This window comes from Pinus tabuliformis, chromosome 7 (assembly GCF_031772625.1).
Source record: "Pinus tabuliformis cultivar Carrire ecotype Pingquan chromosome 7, CPIR1, whole genome shotgun sequence".
Lineage (NCBI taxonomy): Eukaryota > Viridiplantae > Streptophyta > Pinopsida > Pinales > Pinaceae > Pinus > Pinus tabuliformis.
Window position 1 is genome coordinate 1194176450 of NC_142293.1, and position 17844 is coordinate 1194194293.

Below are 17844 nucleotides of genomic sequence, written 5' to 3' on the forward strand. Positions count from 1 at the left end.
AGTAATTGAAAATTAAAAATAAAATAAAAAAATATTATAAAATAATAAGAGGGGATGCAATATTGTATATAATAAGATATTCAAGTGCAAAACAAAAAATAATTTAAAAAATGTAAAATAAAATAAAAACTATCAAGTGTTTCATGAAGAATAAAAAGAGTTGTGTAATTAATTCAATTCTTAATATATAATTAATGTGATAGTTAAAAATATTCATAATAATTAAAAACTTTAACATGAGTCATTATAAAAAAAAATATGCAAGATTAAGTATATTAAAGTGTACTTAAAAATATATTAATAAAAAAAACCATTTTAATGTCCATAATATAGTTCATAGATAAAATGTCTCAATGCACATGCTATATAAAATATTGTACTCCATATAATATTTAAAAATACAATTTAAACAATGAAAAATTACACAATATTCATCCTGATAGATCTATAGAAGGATGAGACTCATGGTTAGAATTTCAAAATAGACCGACTCGTCAAATTTAGTTTAACAGTTTTCACACCTCTAACTCATCTTCATAATTTCAAAAAAAAATCTTGACATTTTTACAAAATTTTAAACTATATTTAAAAGGCAAATCCTTTTTTCAAATTTTATATTCTCAAATTAAAATTAAAATTAAAATTAAAATTAAAAAATAATAATAATCATCTTTATCCATACTACTTCTATACTTAAAATAAATCTACACTGATTTTTACAGAATTCCATATTCATGGAATGAATCCAAAAATTGGGAGTCCTGCACGTTTTAATAACCGTGACAAGACCTGAAGTATTGTGTTTTTACTTTTAATGACACCATTACAAATCCTTGGTGAAATATTCATTCTCCTCAAATCTCTCCAACTAATGACAAATTAATTATCTAAAGCGCCATCGACTTCAAAATCCAAGGTCCGGTCATTGTGAATTAGAGTGCTACGCGTACGTAAAAACATTCAATCCCTATTCTCACCTCGAGAAAATATTAGAATTAGAAAAAATACTATAAATCTAAATTGGAACTTCGACCTCCGAGAACGTAGATACTCATTTCCAACGGTTTTGTTTCGCATCCTCAATCGACTGTCCTTGAACAAAAGAAATTACTCCTTTCCAAATCTAGGCTGAGTTATTTAAACATCAGGTCTGTTAATATTTTTAAAGAAAATGGATTTTATAAAAAAAAAATTGGGTTGTTTTTTCGTTTGTTTTTTTTATTCTGCAGTTTTTTTTAATTACCTAAATTTATTTTATTTTTAGGTTTATTAGTAGGGTGAGAGGGATATTTGGTTTTATTGACAATTTAGTGTGAGGGTCATATGTAATTTTATTTGTGGTGGGTGTGGAGTTGATATATTTCTCCTAAAGTAAAGTTAAAATATTTTTAAATAGAAAACAATATAAATTATAATAAAAAATAAAATTGAATATGTATGTTTAATTAGTTTGAATTAAAAGTATAAGTGGGTTTAATGGTTAAGAACATGTGTTTCCTTTTAAGAGGTCAGGTCCAAAACCATAGGGGGGTAGAGTATGTATGCTTTCGCAGACTTAGGAGTCAAATCTGTGGGCGGAGGTGGGTCCCTTGTCCCACAAACAAGGGGTTCCATACACTAATTTGGTTATGACCTTAAAATTGTATAATAATAATAATTATAAAATATTTACACCGCAAGGTGTTTCCCTCTGAAATCAACTCCCTTCTTGTCTATTTGTCATCACCATGCCCCGTTAGATTATATGTTAGACGATTGGAAGGCATTTAGTCGTTGAATCATGCAAAGTTAGTTTGGAAAGGAGTTATTAAACCCTAACCCATCACTCTCGAACAATTTCAACTTTGTGTCTTCGATCGTAGGCAAACGAGGCTCACAAGGGATCTTCCATTCCTCCTGAACAGTTTTGACTTCGCATCATCAGGAACAATTTCAATTTCACCTCGTTGATTGCAAGCAACAGGGGGTGAGGTAAACCCTTTCCACAACAAAGAGCTCAGCAATGCTACCAAAGGATTCAACGCAGCGAGAGTTGCGGGTCATTGTGAATTTGGGACAGTTTATAAGGGGATTCTTCCTAATGATGGAGCTTTGGTGGCAGTGAAGAGATCTACCTGCAACAATAAAGGGAAATATGAATTTCTTGCAGAGCACTCAATTATAGGATGCCTTAGTCATCGAAACCTAATCCATCTACAAAGATGGTGTCATGAGAAAGGAGAGATTCTTTTAGTCTATGATTACATGTCGAATAGTAGCTTAGATAAGATCATTTTTCAAGAAGGTGGAGGACCAGTGCTGTCATGGGAAAATAGATGCAAGATAGTGATGAAGGGTTGCATCTGCATTGACATATTTACATGGAAGATGGGAGAAACAGGTGGTTCACAGAGATGTTAAGTCCAGTAATATGATGTTAGATGGAACTTTCATTGCTAGGATATTTTGGGCTTGCTCAGCTTATAGCGAACAATAAGAGCCCTGAAGCAACTTTAACAAAAGGAACAATGGGGTACCTTACTCCTGAGTATTTATTCTCAGGGAAGAACTTAGACAAAACAGACGTCTTCAGCTTTGGGGTAGTTGTTTTCAAAGTTTCTTGTGGAAGAAGAGCTATTGAGGCAGATACGCGACCTGGATAGAGAAATTTGGTTGATTGGGTTTGGGGTTTGCATAGAGATGGGAAGCTTCTTAAAGCCTCAGACTTAAGATTGAAAGGAAATTTTGATGAGAACGAAATGAGAAGAATGTTGTTGGTTGGAATTCTATGTTCACATCCCGATCCTGGAGCTAGACCGACAATGATGCATGTATTGCAGATCTTGATTGGAGAAGATCCAGTTCCTCATGTTCCTCAACGCAAGCCTAGCATGCCATTTCATTCTAACCTTCTTCTATGTCTTCAGGGATTTGTATCTGGTTGTGATCAAAACTAGGTTTCGAGTTCCTATGTGAGCATCAAGGACTATTCTTGAATGTCATTGATAATCTTTTAGAGTTTAGTCAGTTCATTTTTGATTCCCCTAATTTGTCATCTCTTCTTGCTTTATTTGGAATACAGAAGTTCATGTATTACAAGAAACTGGGTCACCAATTGCATTAAGAAGCTAGTTTCTCAAAGCTTGATGATATTACTGCGTGGATATTCTCCATTCAATACAGTCTCACCTGTTGACTTATTAAGGGCAACTAATTCCACCTTCATTTGATGATTCCAAAGAGAGATGTAAAGTCTCCAGAATCACTGACTCTCAGATATGTGTGCTATGCAAATTTTTTTAACAGATCCATTTCCCATTTTGACAAATAAAATTTGATTTTATGTATGAAAAAAATGGTTGAATTTCCGAAAAAAGGTTTGTAATGACATTTAGTTGCATTTCTAACAGGACAATACAACAAAAAGAAAAATAAAACCTATCTGCATGCATGTATATTTTGAGTATGTACCACACCAGTAGTAGTGGAAACCTTTAACTTCTTAGGAATTAACTACGTAGTTTCATGCACAAATTGTTGAACTTGGAATTTTATTGGAGGATTTGAATGCCACCTACAAGCAAAGCACATAAGGTTTTAATACGTCTGATCCTGAAAATATTATTCGCATATGCTTGAGAACATGATGTCAAAAACTACAAAGACTCTGCCTATTGGATTGTGCTTCTTTCCATTAATACTTGATTGAAACTAAAAATGATTCATATCTAAGACCATGTTTGCATTTTTTCGCAACAAATTATTACTTTAAAATTTTTCGTGATGCGCAAAATTTCTGAGGTCTGTGAAAGGATTGTTTTGGCTTTGAGGAAAAGGATTCGATTGGAACAAAATATTCTTCCTATAAGTAAATTTTGTTCAAGATTAACTGCCCTTCCAATTTCAGATGTAAATAATGGTATACATTCCATTTTGTGGGTATAATCCTATACACAATGGAAATTATGCTAGTGAGGAAATGTTGTCCCATTTCTTTTGTGATCACTAGTCTTCCAGAGGAATTTCAAAGATTGCAAGAACAGTAATCACAAAATTATTTCCCAGGTTCTTGTATGTGATTAGAAATTTGCAATATTATTGGGAAGTCAGTTCTATCTGTTACTAAGAATGTAATGCAAGGCTAGGAGATTTTGGGCTTGCTCGGCTTAAAGAGCACAATAAGAGCCCTTATCCAACTTTAACAACAAGAACAATGGGGCACCTTACTCCTGAGTATTTATTCATGGGAAAGGCCTCAGACAAAATGAAAGTCTTTAGCATTAGGGTAGTGGTTTTGGAAGTTTCTTATGGAAGAAGAGCTATTGAGGCGGATATGCGACCTGGACAGAGAAATTTGGTTGATTGGGTTTGGGGTTTGCATAGAGATGGGAAGCTTCTTGATGCCTCAGACTTATGATTGAGAGGAAACTTTGATGAGAATGAAATAAGAAGAATGTTATTAGACTGAAAATGATGCAGGTATTGCAGATTTCGAGTGGAGAAGCTCCAGTTCCTCATGTTCCTCGGGGCAAACCTAACATGTCATTTCATTCTAACCTTCTTCTGAGTCTTCAAGAGGTTGTCTCTGATTGTGATCAGAGCCAGGTTTCCAGTTCCTCAATGAGCATCAAGGACTATTCTTGAATGTGATTGATAATCTTTTAGAGTTTAGTCAATTCATTGTCTATTCCTCTTGTCATCTCTTCTTGCTTTCTATAGAATACAGAAGTGCCTATATTACAAGAAACTAGGTCATCAACTACATTAAGAAGCCAGTTGGTCAAATCTTGATGATATTATTGCATTGATATTCCCCATTCAATACAATCTCACTTGCTGACTTATTAAGGGCAGCTAATTCCAACTTCATTTGATGATTCCAAAGGGAGATGTAAAGTCTCAAGAATCATTGACTCTCAGATATGTGTGCCACACAAATTTTTTGAACATATCCATTTCCCATTTTGAAAAATAAAATTTGATTTTATGCATGAAAAATTGGTTGAATTTCTGAAAAAAGGTTTGTAATGACATTCAATTGCATTTCTAACAGGACAGTACAAGAAAAATAAAAATAAACCCATCTGAATTAGCTACGCAATTTCATGCACAAATTGTTGAACTTGGAATTTTATTGGAGGATTTGAATGCCACCTACAAGCAAAGCACATTAGATTTTAATACGTCTAATCCTGAAAATATTATTCACATATGCTTCAGAACATGATGTCAAAAACTACAGAGACTCTGCCTATTGGATTGTGCTTCTTTGCATTAGTACTTGAGTGAAACTGAAAATTATTCATAGCTAAGACCATATTTGCATTTTTTTTTGCAGCAGATGATTTCTTGAAAATTTTCCGTGATGCACAAAATTTCTGAGGTCTGTGAAAGGATTGTTTCGACTTTGAGGAAAAGGATTTGATTGGAACACAATATTCTTCCTATAAGTAAATTTCTTTCAGGATTAACTGCCCTTCCAATTTCACATGTAAATAATGGTATACATTCCATTTTGTGGGTATAAATCTTGTACACAATGGAAATTATGCTGGTGAGGAAATGTTGTCCCATTTATTTTGCGATCACTAGTCTTCCAGAGGAATTTCAAAGATTGTAGGAACAGTAATCACAAAAAGATTTCCTAGGTTCCTGTATGTGATCAGAAGTTTACAATATTATTGGGAAGTCAGTTCTATCTATTACGAAGAATGTAATGCAAGGCTAGGAGATTTTGGGCTTTCTCGGCTTATAGAGCACAATAAGAGCCCTGATCCAACTTTAACAACAGGAACAATGGGGTACCTTGCTCCTGAGTATTTATTCATGGGAAAGGCCTAAAACAAAATGAATGTCTTCAACTTTATAGTGATGCATGTTCTAACATATTATCTTCTAGCTGCAAACTTTCTCGCGCAGTTTTTTAATGTAAAGTGTTCGGCTTTTATAGGTGAATCCTAGGTTGAATAGATCATTTGAGTAGATGCTACGTATGAAATAGCGGGAGGCATGTTCTAAAATATCTATATATATATATATATATATATACTCATGATGTATCATTAAATGATGACAATGCCATGAGGATACGAAGGGTATTTATTCTATTTCTTAGGGTACATAATAAGCAAGTTGAAAGTCATGCATGTGTCGCTTCTCTTCTTTCATACAAGGTTGATAATTAATTTAGTTATTTCGTAGTTGAAAAACATGATTTAATTTTTGATGCTTTGTGGGATGAATAATTGTGATTAAGTTTGATTAAAAGGATAGCATGTATTGATGTTTTGTTGGCTGAAAAGTAGTGAATTCTTATTCCTGAAGCCTTAAAATTAATATCCAAGTTGGTTGATTCCGAAACCTCAACCTTATTAAAATGTGTGTATCTTCTACTTTCCTTTCCTACAATGGTATTTTCTATGAACACCTCAACTTTATTAAAATGTTTGTACCTTATACCTTCCTTTCCTACAATGGTATTTTCTATGAACACACAGAATGAATGACAATGGGATCTAATGATTTTTTATATGTCATGATCTTCTTGAATTTATGCCTTACGGCGTTTCCTTTGGAACATATGATGCAAATACTAGTATTAATTCCAGCCTCCCCAACCTTGGGTGGAGGTGGGTCCCTTGTCCCACAAACAAGGGGTCTCATGGTTAAGAGCATCTGTTTCCTCTTAAGAGGTTAGGTTCAAAACCATAAGGGGTAGAGTATGTATGCCTTCGTAGACTTAACAGTCAAATCCCTATGGGGAGGTGGGCCCCTTGTCCCACAAACAATGGGTCTCATACAGGCCTGGAATTTGACAGGACGTATTTCATGTTTTAGAACGTATTTGACTGCTGATAAATATTTTTCAATGTCAAGTTTGACAAGGCTCATAGATGGATAACCTGTGTTCGAAATCAAATTTAACCGGTCATAATTTATGGTGCCTATTGAAGCACATAGTGGGTACTAATTAATTAAATATCACTATAGAACATATATAATACCATTCTGATAATAATTTATTTTCTTGTATACCTTCCAGGCGTGACCATGCTAAGTTCCCATTTCGCGATTCTGAATCTTAGTTTCATAATATGATAGGAAAAGTCTTCGAAAATGGTGAGATTGGACCTTGCTAATAAAAATGCAGTTATAACATGCTCTTAACAGAGATATTATCAAGGTATTTAGCCCCCAAAGTAAATTAGTGTTTCTTTACATTAAATTCTGCGAAATCCTAAATGGATACAAGGCCACAAGGCTGGGAAAGAAAAGGTGTTGGTGGTTGTGGTCTGGACTTTTTATATATAGAACTTCTTAAATGTTTGCAGAGGACCATCTATTTCAGTAAACTGGGAATATTGAAGAAGAGGAGACTTTATTGGGAAGGTAAAGATTATTGTTTTGTGAATTCCGTTCATGGCGGGCATGTAGCATATTCATTAATCTCGTGTATCCTTCATCTCTGCCAGACCATATATTTCATGACCATATTTTTTTTCGTTCATTGGGAGGGTGTTGATGCGAATTTGAGATTGATATATAGAACTCTCGCATTATAGCTGTAATTTCTTAATAAAATCATATTTTCACAAAGGATTTATTGTTGTTCACCGTAGGGTTTAATTCAATAATGTGACTTCTTTCTCTTGTAATGGGAAAGGTTGGTTTGGATCAGACTCCACTACTAAAGAAATTACTCAAGGAATCAATGCTTCCAATCTCAGAGCGATTTTCATTGGTACAATAGTTTTTTTGTTTTTTTTTAAGTTATAATTTCATGAGTTTTTCTTATGTCTTTATTATGGTGTTTTGTTTCAACATTATCAAGATTCTACAACATTCATAGTATAAATTATCTAACTAATTTGAAACAGAGTCTATTCTGAACTTTACAGTTGCTTTATGTTGTAATGTGGTTAAAATTCTAGTTCTTCTTCTTAACCTTGGATCTTGAATTTAAGAAGAACAAAACTTCTTATATTTATCATCCTATGCAGAAATAAATGGTTCCCTAAATAAATGAACAATGAAAAACTTGTATAATACAAATATAAAAGAGACACATATTGCCTGAATAAATGTTTAGATAAATGGTCATTTCAATTTTGAATATTAACTTAAATTTATTATATACATGGGTTTATATTTATTATAAGATGGGGGCAAATAAAATAAAATCTAAAAATAAATGGTCATTTAAATTTCAAAGGTTAAGTTAATTTTTTTGTGAACATGCCTTTATATTTCTCATAAAATAGGGAAAATAAAAAGTGGAAAAAATCTTTTTTCCATGCCCCATCCTAAGTTCTTTATTAAACAATTGTATACACAAAATATATTTATTTTACTGTGATGTGATGAGATTTAATATAAAAAGTTTGATGTTGATTTTTTATTTATTCATGACTTTTTAAGTATGTTAATTTAGCAATTTAAAGGAGTAGTAAGAGCTTTTTTTTCCTAGTCATGTTTTATTTATTTTTGTTAATTTTTCTTTAAATTGGGTAGGGATTTCTTGAAATTGTAATTTTGAGTTGTAAAAATCTAAAAAATATTGAGTGTCTTGGGATTCTTTAGAACATATGGTGAACAACTTTCAAATTTGAAGTGCTGGTCATTTCATCTAGAAATTCATTTAACCTTTTAAAGGTTAATGATTATAAAAAATGTACTTTATTAAAAGTGTATATTAAATAAATTTTTTTATTAAAAAATGTTAGCATGAATTTTTATAGAAAACGATTAATGAAAGTTGAAATATAAGAGTAGTTGCAAAGAGAATTTTCGTAAAGAAAAATTTACACTCACAAATTTAGATAAAACGTAAAATGAGAGGCATGAAAATTGTAAAAGTGTCATCAAATTTTCATTTGAGAAGCAAAAATAATTTGAAATTCCAGCCTGGTCTCATACACTAATTTGGTGTATGTTTTGGCTATGACCTTATAATTGGATAATAATTATGCCGTAAGGCATTCCCTCTGAAATAAACATTTCTCTCTACCTATGTGTCATTAGTTTGCACCATTAGATGATATGTTAGATGATTGAGCCATGTTGAGTCGTTCGATTATGCTGAGGTAGTTGCAACTCCCTAACTGCCTGACCAGCGCAAATTTGATCCTCCATAACAGTTTTGGCTTTGCTTCTGGTTTCGGCTTCGCATCATCAATTGAAGGTTGGGAAACACTATGAGCTCTCTATCACAATACTTGGACTGCAGTTCTTTTGATTTGCTGAAATCCAAATTGCAGTCAATAGCAAAAACTCTCAGTGAAAGACGTCAGGCAATTTTGAAGTAGTGAAAGACGCCATGCAGTTTTGATGGAGATAAAATGACCAACAGTAACACAACCAATTCTGATGGCAAGTTTTATATTTTGGAGAATTCCTTTCTTAAGAAAATGGAAGCGAGATAAAATGTTTGCTACAACGACGCAGAGCAATTTAGGCAAAAAAATAATATTTTACTTTAACTGTTATTTCAGAGAAACGAAATGCAGACCTTTCGCTTCGGACCTTTTGCTTTAACCTTCTTCAATCAATATCTTTGTTCAGGGCATTGATGGTAATTTTTCTTTATTTTATTTCCTAATTTCTTCTTTCTTTAAAATTCCTTTCTTGCTTCGTCCGCATGGGGTAGCTCAAGTGGCAATGGCCGTGGAAATGAAGTCTCACCGAACCGGAGATCTTGGGTTCGATTCTTGTGCTACCCTCCCTGGAAATGGGGTGAATAACGGACATGTAAAAACTCGAAAATGAGAAGGTCCCACCTAAGCTTACAAAAAAAAATAAAAATTCCTTTCTTGCTTCAAGGTTTGATTTTAAAAAATTAATATGTAAATGCTTATTCCAACATGCAAACCAACCAAACAAAAGGCCAATCTTTCACTTTAAGCAGCGAAGTGCATTTCAGGCATTTCAACCAAACAAAAGGATGATATTTCACTTTAACTGTCTCGAATCAGTATGTTTGTACCTAGCATTGGTGGTAGTTAAATTCTTCTCAAAACGTCGTTTCTTGCTTCAAGCATTGCTTTGATAAAATTAATACAAAAATTTTAATGCTTTGTATTTTCAGAAATCAATACATGTACTGTTGGTGTACTCCTAGTTGGATGAACAGTCTGATAAATTTTCCTTATATGTTTTATGAATATAATGCTAAATGAATGATCTGCTATTTTTATTTTATTTTATTCAGGATTTCCATGTGTGGTGAATGATTATTTTCCTTAATAGGTTTTATAAACTAAATAAATACAGTCATATGAAGCTTGACAACGATAATCTATATTTCACAAAATTTCTATGAGATTCTGCTCCCTGGTCTAACATTTGTATCTGACAAATGTAAATCCCTGGCATAGCTTGAAAAAATTGATAGGTTGCTATGCCAAAATTGATAGGTTTTGTAAATTGGAATAAGGAAAATTAATGTACAGTGCCAGAAAGATTTGTACTTTATCATTGGGGACAGATTGTAAAGGCAATGGGTTCCTAGATTTCACACATCGTGCATGTTTCTCTGGGTTGTAGTGTAGAAGTAGATTCCTTGGAATATGGTGATGGGCCTGTCTGCTTTGAAAAGGTAGTAGTATACCATGACGGGTTAGGGCCTATCTCTAGTGAAAAGAGGACCATGTTGTTTGATATGATCGGCTGCAAGGCATGGAAATTATGCAATGTTTCTGCACGGAAGCACTTTATCAATGGTATTTGTATTGTTAATTTAATGCTTTTTGCACGGACTGGCAGTAGGTCATTCAAAAATGAATCAACTCTTGCATTTCAATGTAAACCACTAATAAACTATTTTAGTATATAAAAATAATTAATATTAACATATATTTAAAAATATATTAATAACAAAAAAAACCATTTTAATGTCTAAAATATACTTTACAATAGAATGTCTCAATACACATATTGTGTAAAATATTTTAATATCAACTATGAATATATTATATATTGTTTAAAAAAATTATGTATATATATCATATAAAGCAATTGAAAAAAATAAGTCTTTATGGTTTAAAGGTTTGAAGTAATTTCACTCTTTTATATTTTGGTTTCAATTTTCCCTGAAATTTAACTTGTTGGAATTCAGAGGCACAACAAGTCAATTAAACACACAGCAAAAATATCAAGCACATAAACACAGTTTTAACGTCGTTCACCCAACCAATCTGGGCTACGTCCACCAAACATAGGCATCAGGAATTTATTAATTAAATTGGAGATTACATCAAGAAATCCTCACACTCTCTTAGCAAACATCCGAATGGTTGCCTGTTATATAGCCTAGAGAATCTAACAGCCTCATAACTCCCTCACATCAAATATAGGAGGCATTAACTCCCTCCCAACAACCTGGAGTTAATCTAGGACCTGAATTCCTATTGTTGTCACCAGCTGAGATTTTTCCTATTTCATTACAAACAGATGATCTCAACAATCTCCACCTTGACAACAATTCGCCTGATGCCCTGTTATTATTATTTTATCTTTTCTGCAAGCCAAGAGAAGCCAAACACTAGCGTAGCTTCTCCAACAAAACTGGTTTCGTGAACATGTCTGCACAGTTCTCCTTTGTATGCACCTTTTCAAGAGAAACTCCCCTTTCAGTGATAACCTGTCTTACAAAATGATATTTGATTGGAATATGCTTTGACTTACTATGATAGGCCGGATTCTTAGCCAAATGTATTGCACTTTGACTGTCACAAAGTAACCTGATGTTATCCTGTAACCTACCAAACTCACCAAGCAAACCTTTCAACCAAACTGCCTCTTTGCAAGCATGAGAAGCAGCAATGTATTCTGCTTCAGTAGTGGATAAAGCAACAATGTTCTGTAGCTTTGACATCCAGCTTATAGCTCCACCTGCAAGAGTAAAGACGTACCCTGAAGTTGACCTTCTCTTATCCAAGTCACCTGCAAAATTGGAATCAACATATCCGCAAACAAATTCACTACTCTTATTTTAAGAAATACAATAACTACTTGTGCCTCTCAAGTACCGAAGCACCCATTTCACTGCTGACCAGTGTTCTTTACCCGGATTTGCCATGTACCTACTGACAACCCCAACTGCATGAGAAATATCTGGTCGCGTACACACCATCGCATACATCAAACATCCTACTACATTGGCATAAGGAATTCGAGACATATAATCCTTTTCTTCATCTGTATTAGGACATAAACTCGAAGAAAGCTTAAAATGGGAAGCTAAAGGGACTGACACAGGCTTCACACTATTCATACCAAACCTCAAAAGTATTTTCTCAACATACTTCTGTTGTGATAGCCACAACTTACCATTACTCCTATCTCTGAAAATCTCCATGCCCAAAATCTGTCTTGCGGCTCCTAGATCTTTCATATCAAACGTCCTTGCCATCTGAGTCTTCAACCTATTGATTTCTTCAATGCTTTTGCTTGCTAAAAGCATATCATCAACATATAACACTAAGATAATGAACATGCCATTATTTAACTGCTTAAAATACACACAATGATCATATTCACTTCTTACATATTTCTGACTCAACATGAAAGAATCAAACTTCTTATACCACTGCCAAGGTGACTGCTTCAGGCCATATAATGACTTCTTGAGCCTGCAGACAAATTTCGTATTGCGATGCTGAACAAACCCTTCTGGTTTTCCGTATATATTTCCTCATCTAAATCACCATGTAGAAATGCAGTCTTAACATCTAACTACTGCAACTCTAAATCAAGCAAAGCCACTAATGCTAACACAAGTCTAATTGAAACAATTTTAACCACTCGTGAAAATATCTCATGAAAGTCTATGCCAGCTTTCTGAGAAAACCCCTTTGCAACCAGTCTCGCTTTGTACTTGTCTTCCGTATCATTCACACCCCGTTTCAGCTTGAAGACCGATTTGCATCCCACAGTTTTCCTGCCTTTCGGAAGTTCAACCAGATCCCATGTACCATTCTTACCTAAGGCCATCATTTCTTCCTTCATGGCTGCTTTCCATTTGTCACTATTTGAACCTTCTACAGCTTCCTGATAACACAAAGGTTCATCATCATTAGCGATCAAAGCAACTGAAGTAACATGATCATCATACCTTCTCGGACGGCGTTTGATCCTGGTAGACCTCCTTAAGAATGTTTCTGGTGCTTCCACAATTGGCTGTCTATCAACTGTAGGAATTTCTTCATGATCGCCATCTGAGACCTGTTCATGTCCTCCATCTGAACCCTGTTCATAATCTGATTCTAAAACCTGTTCATGACTAGAATCTGAACTATGGTCGTTACGACTATCATTAGAAATGCTGTCAAACTGAATATGCTGGAAATCAGATACATCATCCTGTTTCAATCTTCTATCTACATCTAACTGTACAAGAGAGGATTCATTAAACTTTACATCTCTGTTGATGATGATTTTGCGGGTAGTAGGATCCTACAATCTATATCCCTTCGTTCCATCACCATATCCAACAAAGATATACCTTTTAGACTTTGGATCTAATTTAGTTCACTGATGTTTAGGCACTAGAGCATATGCATCACAACCAAACACTCTGAGTTTAGAATAGTCACAAGGGTGTCCTGTCCATACCTCTTGCAGAACCTTGCAGTCTATTGCTGTTGATGGAGATCGGTTTATCACATAACAAGCGGTTGCCACTGCTTCCGTCCACAACTCCTTCGGCAACCCGGCGTTACTCAGCATACACCTTGCTCTCTCTAGAAGAGTCCTGTTCATGCGTTCAACAACTCCATTCTGCTGAGGAGTATAAACCGTGGTCTTATGTCTTTCGATCCCTGCATCCTTGCAATAGCTGTCAAACTCGTTGGAGGAAAACTCTCCACCATTGTCAGTTCTTAAACATTTTATTGTTCTACCAGTGTTGTTTTCTACCAATGCTCTAAACTGCTTGAAAACTGTAAAAACATCAGACTTCTTTTTCAACATGTAGACCCAAACTTTCCGAGAAAAGTCATCAATGAATGATACAAAATAAGACGAACCACCATATGAAGCTGTAGGAGCTGGACCCCACACATCTGAATGGATATAATCAAGTATGCCTTTACTAGTATGTTTGCCTGTTTTAAACTTTTGTTTACTTTGTTTACCAAACAGACAATGTTTACAGAAATCCAATTTTCCAGATCTTAGATTAGGAAGTAACTTTCGGTCAGCCAAATTTTCAATCCTCTTTCACTCATATGCCCCAATCTTTGATGCCATAAGTGAATGGAACTACCGTCATGTTCAGACACAGACACATGATCTGACACGGTTCTACCTTCTAACTGAAATAGATTTCCTACTTTCTTAGCCTTCATCACTAGTAAGATACTTTTATAGATTTTCATAACTCCACCTTGAATTAGAGTTTTATATCCATTTGAATCACGTGCTCCTAATGAAATCAAATTTTTCCTTAAATCTGGTACATGCCTCACATCAGTTAATATTTTGGTTATGCCACCAAACATTTGTAGTTGTATGCTTCCAATCCCAACAATATTACATGTTACATCATTACCCATGTACACAACACCATCATCAATTGATTTATATGTTTTAAACCAATCTTTATGAATACACATGTGGTTAGATGCCCCGGAATCTAACAACCAATGTTGATCATGTTTTGAAACATTAACTGACAATACTTCATCACTCATACCTGAACCATATACTGAACCTGTATCTATGGTGTTGGCTTCCTTCTTTTCTGTCGAAGAGCCTTCTTTAGCAGCCTGCTTTCGCTTCCAACAATCCCTTTTCAGATGTCTAGCCTTGCCACAATGCCATCACTTCACCTTGGGCTTCTTTCCTTTGGATTTTGAGTGAGAGTCGCTATGCTTTCCCCCGGAGTGTCTCTCTCGTGAGCGACCTCTGGCCATCATTACCTCTGATGTAGAGGTGTCTGCATTCGACCTCTTCCTCGTCTCCTTAGCCAACAAGGCTCCAACAACATCGTCAAACTCAAGGATTTCTGATGTACTAAAACTTATGGAAGTAACAAAGTGATCCCAGGATTCAGGCAAAGAACATAATAGAGTTATTGCCTTATCCTCTGAATCAAATTTCACATCTAGACTGTTTAATTGCACCAGCAAGGTATTAAAAACATTCAGGTGATCAGCAATTGAGGTACCTTCTTTCATCCGCAAACTGTAAAGCTGCCGTTTCAGGAGAATCCGATTTGTCAAAGATTTTGTCATATAGAGCTTCTCAAGCTTCGTCCACAAGCCTGCGGCGGTTTTCTCTGACACAATGTTGAACAAAACATCATCCGCCAGACATAACCGAATTGTGCTCAGAGCTCTATCATCCATCTCATCCCATTCATCCTCCGTCATGGAAGGAGGTCTTTTGTTTTTCCCCAACAGTGCTTTCGCCACACCTTGTTGAACCAGCAGATCGTGCATCTTCACCTTCCAGATCTCAAAATTATTCTTGCCATTAAATTTCTCAATTTCAAACCAGGCACTTTGAGTTTTCGCCATTGTATCAACAAAAAACACAATAATCTCCAATATCAAACCAGCAATTTAAAAAAAAATTGCCTATGCCTTTGTTTTTACACAACAAAAATCTGCCTTTTTTGCACTTCACAAAAAAAAGTTTTTTTTCTTGTTTGCTCTTGTTGTTTTTTATTTGCACCAATTAATCAATCTTATGAATGCTTTCACTGCCTTTAAAAAAAAAAAATTGACTAACTGGCCCTGCGTTTTCATTTGGCTTTCTCTGCCAACGAAACTCACTAGAGTCACTGCGTTGTTTTAAAAAAAAATTGACTGCGCACTCTTGATACCAATATTGCTACCTCTGTGCTTTGTGCCAATCCGAGCACACCATATATAAAACAACAACATAGCGCACGTATTCAATTTATCCAGGCAGTTTTAAAAAACATATGAATGTTGTTTTAAAAAAAAAAATATACCCATGCTGTTTGGATACTATATCAACACCGTTTTACATCCATTACCACTCAATTTTCAAATATAAAAGTCCACGCAGTTTTGGAAATGAACATCCGCACCATTTGTAAATATATATAAAACCACGCATTCATAACATATCTCAACGCTGTTTTAAAAACATACCCCTTCGCTGGTTATGATATACACCCATTTCCACGTTGTTGGCAATATATATACCCACGCTATTTTGGTTTTTAATTTAATGCACACCGTTTTCAATACATCCATGCCGTGTTCTGAAAAAACATATATATGACTGCGCATACCTTTATGCTACCAGCAACAGCAATTTAATACGCACCAACAGCTCCAACAACCAGAGAAAAAATTCTCCACGCCAGCAACAGCAGCGCTCCAGCAACACCTGCGCTCTACCTCCAAATAGTGCAGCTCCAGCACAGCCAGTGCTCCAGGCAGCACCTCCAACATGCTCTGATACCAATTGTTGGAATTCAGAGGCACAGCAAGTCAATTAAACACACAGCAAAAATATCAAGCACATAAACACAGTTTTAACGTGGTTCACCCAACCAATCTGGGCTACGTCCACCAAACATAGGCATCAGGAATTTATTAATTAAATTGGAGATTACATCAAGAAATCCTCACACTCTCTTAGCAAACATCCGAATGGTTGCCTGTTATATAGCCTATAGAATCTAAGAGCCTCATAACTCCTTCACATCAAATATAGGAGGCATTAACTCCCTCCCAACAACCTGGAGTTAATCTAGGACCTGAATTCCTATTGTTGTCACCAGCTGAGATTTTTCCTATTTCATTACAAACAGAAAATCTCAACATAACTAAGATTTTTTGGACTTACAAGTTTAAGTTATGTAACTGGGACTTGTCAAGGGATGATTTATTTTTTTCAAAATTTGCACTCTCAAATAGGTTTGCATTTGAGGAGATTTGATCCCTCTAGGAGCATGCTAGATGGGTGCTTAAAATGGATCTATACTTCTATATTTATAAATATCAAGTTTATTTTAATTTGAGATTTAAAGAGACCAAATCTTTTGATGTAATGAACCTTTCTTGAAATATTTTTAAATTAATAAAAATTTATACATAAAAACATTTGATCGCTCTTGTGCATTATAAATCTTAAATTAAAAAGAACTTTATGCCTCTCATTGTATGATAGATTCACTAATCTACATTAGTGTGTATATATACCTACATATATGTCATCCTCTCTTTCGATATAATTTTTTATTTTAATATTGAAATATCTTTTTGTTATTATTTATTTTTTAAATGTTATTTGTACAAATCAAGTATACTCTCAATCTCTTTGATTTCTAAAAAATGAAATGGTTTATTTATTGTGAACATTGAAATAGTTTATTTATGGTCTATATTGAAATACTTATTATTATTATTTTTTTAATGTGGTGGCCATTATGTTCACAAAAATTATTAGACTATCTCATATCCACCTCTATAAAACCCCTTGATTGCTCTAGTGCATGATAAATATGAAACTAAAAAAAACTTTATCTCTCTCATCGTATGATATATCCAGAGTAATCCACAATATGTATATATCATTCTCTCTCTCTCTCTCTCTCTCTCTCTCTCTCTCTCTCTCTCTATATATATATATATATAATTGAATTTTTTTGTTATTAATTAGTTTTAAAATGTTATTTGTTGATATAAATATATTCCAAATGTCTTTGATTTCAAAAACATAAAATGGTTTATTTGTTGTGGACATTGAAATATTTTATTTATAGTCCATATTGAAATATTTATTATTATTATGATTTTTATTTTTTTAATGTGATTCAAAAACACTAGATAGTCACTATGTTTATGGAAACAATCTGACCAAAACATTTGATTGGTCTTGTCCATG